Here is a 3940-nt window from a genome sequence, read left to right as displayed (position 1 = left end):
CTATTTAAACACCTTAATATATATTATTGATTCATTAACACTTGAACTCATGGCCAACAGCTCCATAACTCATGCCTGAATGAAACTTATCTAACACATGTATTTTTTCTATAAGACACAAGACCGCTTTCTCATTCATAGCAACATTCAACAGCACTTTAGCACTACTCCATTTGGGGTCCCTTTGAAACAGCAAAATCACCAGCAATCACAAAAATACGAGAAGCCAAGGTACTAAATGGACGATAAAAAGGGCACTTGTTTACAGTATGAGAGCTGAAATAAGAAGACAGAGAGTCACTTTGTTTGACTTTGGCTGAGAACATGCCTATTAAGGGACTCAAAACTGTTCACCGCTCTTCAGATGTCCACAAATAACCACAAAGGTGCTGCAAATATTGACTCTGAGTTTACACAAAAAAGTTTTAGGAAGTAGATGAATTCACAGATACAGAATCTGTGAATGAAGATTGACTGTATTTACTCTCAGGCCCTGTAAAGTAAAAGTTTGCCAATCCCTGTTTTTATATGTCCCTCTTAGTTATACAGCTAGTGTTTAAAAACTACTTGAAATAATTATTTTCCCTATGCCATCAATTATGTCTATAATTGATTGTACCCCATTAAATAAGCAAAAAGAAAAAAAGCTTTCTTTATAGAAGGCCAGCTAATAACTATCAGGTGTTTGATTTTACGTGGCTTAGACACTGTGCTTCAAATGCATTTATGATGTTTGGTTTTAACAAGGATTTTGCACAGTATAGTATTTTCCTTAAGTTCAATGTCATTTCTATGTCATGGCAGCCATCACCTGCAGTTAGGTAAGACAGTGACATCATTAACATGGATGCATTTTCATGGCATGAAGGCCAGCCATTGGTGGGGTAATATTATAACCCAATTTATCAGTAAACGCTGAGTTTTCTTTGAAGTCAGTCTCTGATTTCTTTTTTTTTTTTTTTTTTTTTTTTGAGACGGAGTCTCGCGCTGTGTCACCCAGGCTGGAGTGCAGTGGCGCGATCTCGGCTCACTGCAAGCTCCGCCTCCCAGGTTCACGCCATTCTCCCGCCTCAGCCTCCGAGTAGCTGGGACTACAGGCGCCCGCCACCACGCCCGGCTAGTTTTTTGTATTTTTAGTAGAGACAGGGTTTCACCGTGTTAGCCAGGATGGTCTCGATCTCCTGACCTCGTGATCCACCCGCCTCGGCCTCCCAAAGTGCTGGGATTACAGGCTTGAGCCACCGCGCCCGGCTCTGATTTCTTACAGTACTTGATGTCTGCTTTGCCTGCTAGTGACCAATTCCCCTGCGTCTTTACAGAGCCTTGTCACTCACTCAGTGTAAATAAACACAGTGGTGGAAACGAGGTTTCCCAAAGTATCCTTATGTGCAAGAGTGTTTCTTATTACTTTGGAAATACTAAGCTGAGTTTAATGTTTATTCTTTTTCTACCAAGAGACACAAAAAGGACAAGTACATTCCTTAGAATATTCAATAAAATTTTCTACAGGGATATTGTTAAATACTCTTCTGTCTTCACCACTTTTTTTGTTTTTACTTTACTTGGAAATTATAATTCTCTAGGAATAATGGGGCAGGAGTCTAAAATATACTTTGTGGGAGTGAAGTATATATTTTTTCCAAGTTAAAAAAAAAAAAAATCAGGCTAGGCGTGATGGCTTAGGCCAGGCGTGAAGGCTCATGCCTATACTCATAATGGCTCATGCTACATACTCAGAAGGCCGAGGCAGGAGGATAGCTTGAGCCTGTGAGATCGAGATTACAGTGAGCTATGATCGGCCACTGCACTCCGGCCTGGGCAACAGAGCGAGACCGTGTCTCAAAAAAAAAAAAAATCTGCGCTCCCCGGGGTCCGAGGAGAGGACCCAGGAGAGGAGTCTAGCTCCTTTTGCCTCAGACGAGTCCAGGGCGCCGGGTTAACTGGTCTAAAGTCCCAGGCGCTCTCTGGGACTGCTCAGCCACCGGCCGCTCCCGGCACCAGGAGACGCCGGACGCCCTCTGGACAATCGGCGCACTTGCCACGATCTTGGACGGGCCTCGGGCATCGACCTTAGGATTCCCCGCTCCGGCTCCAAGATGTCAGCAACGCTGATCCTGGAGCCCACGGGCCGCGGCTGCTGGGACAAGCGGTGCGCATCGCCGTGCGCGGCCTGGCCCCGGAGGAGCTGGTCGCACTGCGCGCGCGCCCCTGCGCGACAAGAAGGGCACGCTCTTCTGGGCCCACGCGCGCTACTGAGCCGACGCCCGCGGCGAGCTGGACCTGGAGCGAGCGCCGGTGCTGGGCGGCAGCCTCGAGGGCTCGAGCCCATGGGACTGCTCTGGGCCCTGGAATCCAAGAAGTCTTTTTGGCGCTTTCTGAAGCGGGATGTACAGATTCCCTTTGTCGTGGAGTTGGAGGTGCTGGACGGCCATGACCCCGAGCCTGGACGGCTGCTATGCCACGCGCGGCACGAGCGCGGCTTCTTCTCGCTGGGGGTGCGGCGCGAGTCAGTGCGCGCGGGCCGGGTGCGCGCCACGCCCTTCCTGTCGCCAGGACCTGGACCCTTCCTAGGGATCATTGGCATCTTTGGTTATCGGAGGGAGCCTGTTGGAATATCGAGCCAGCCTCCTTGCTGGCCGTGGCTTTGTCACGTTGGCTCTAGCTTATTATAACTTTGAAGATCTCCCCAAGAACGTGGACAACAAACCCCTGGAGTACTTCGAAGAAGCCCTATGCTACATGTTTCAACATCCCCAGGTAAAAGGTCCAGGCATTGGGCTTTGGGGCATTTCTCTAGGAACTGATATTTGTCTCTCAATGGCCTCATTCTTGAAGAATGTCTCAGCCAGTTTCCATTAATGGATCTGGGATCAGTGGGAACAGAGGCATAAACTAGAAGCAGAATAGCATTGCACGACTGGGCTATGACCTGAGGAGAATCAAGGTAGCTTTCTCAGGCCTCGTGGACGTCGTGGATATAAGGAATGATCTCGTAGGAGGGTATGAGAACCCCAGCATGATTTCAATAGAGAAGGCCCAGGGCCCCATCCTTTTCATTGTTGGTCAGGATGACCATAACTGGAGGAGTGAGTTGCATGCCCAGTCTCTGAACGGTTACAGGCCCATGAAAAGGAAAAAGCCCAGATCGTCTTTTTACCCTGGGACTGGGCTTTACGTTGAGCCTCCTTACTTCCCTCTGTGCCCAGCTTCCCTTCACAAATTACTGAACAAACATGTGATGTGGATTGGGGAGCCAGGGCTCATTCTAAGGCCCAGGTAGATGCCTGGAAGCAAATTCTAGCCACCTTCTGCAAACATGTGGGAGGTACCCAGAAAACAGCTTTCCCTAAATTGTAATGCATTTGTCTGTTGTTGACATGATAGATTCAACATCAGATTCTAGTGTTCAATAACCCTATGTGAATCAGCTGTCTCCTGGATAACATTAAACATTAAAGCCATGTCTTTGTCATAAAAAAAAAAAAAATCGGCCGGGCGCGGTAGCTCAGGCCTGTAATCCCAGCATTTTGGGAGGCGGAGGCGGGCGGATCACAAGGTCAGGAGTTCGAGACCAGCCTGGCCAACATGGCGAAACCCCGTCTCTACTAAAAATACAACAATCAGCCAGGAGTGGTGCAGGCACCTATGATCCCAGCTACTCGGTAGGCTGAGGCAGGAGAATCGCTTGAACAGGAGGTGGAGGTTGCAGTGAGCCAAGATCATGCCATTGCACTCCATCCTGGAAGACAAGAGCAAGATTCCGTCTCAAAAAAAAAAAAAAGAAAAAAAAATCAGTAAACTAGAAATCTCTGAACGAAGTATCATACATGTAACTTAATTTTCCCATAGATATAGGCAAAGAGAAGTTGTTTAGTTACAGCCTCTATCTAGCACAGCAATCTCCTCAAAACACAAGGTAGCCACCTGGAGAGGCCACAGA

General features: G+C 47.8%; 1 pseudogene; it reads left to right on the top strand.

The window, feature by feature from the left end:
• The first annotated feature begins 1859 nt into the window (after nucleotides 1-1859).
• On the top strand, nucleotides 1860-3357 carry LOC101024669 (annotated as a pseudogene).
• Nucleotides 3358-3940: the final 583 nt, after the last annotated feature.

The sequence above is a fragment of the Papio anubis genome, chromosome 20 (genome assembly GCF_008728515.1).
Source record: "Papio anubis isolate 15944 chromosome 20, Panubis1.0, whole genome shotgun sequence".
Taxonomy (NCBI): Eukaryota; Metazoa; Chordata; class Mammalia; order Primates; family Cercopithecidae; genus Papio; species Papio anubis.
Note: the sequence above shows the minus strand (reverse complement) of the source record. Positions and strands in the feature narration are given on the sequence as shown.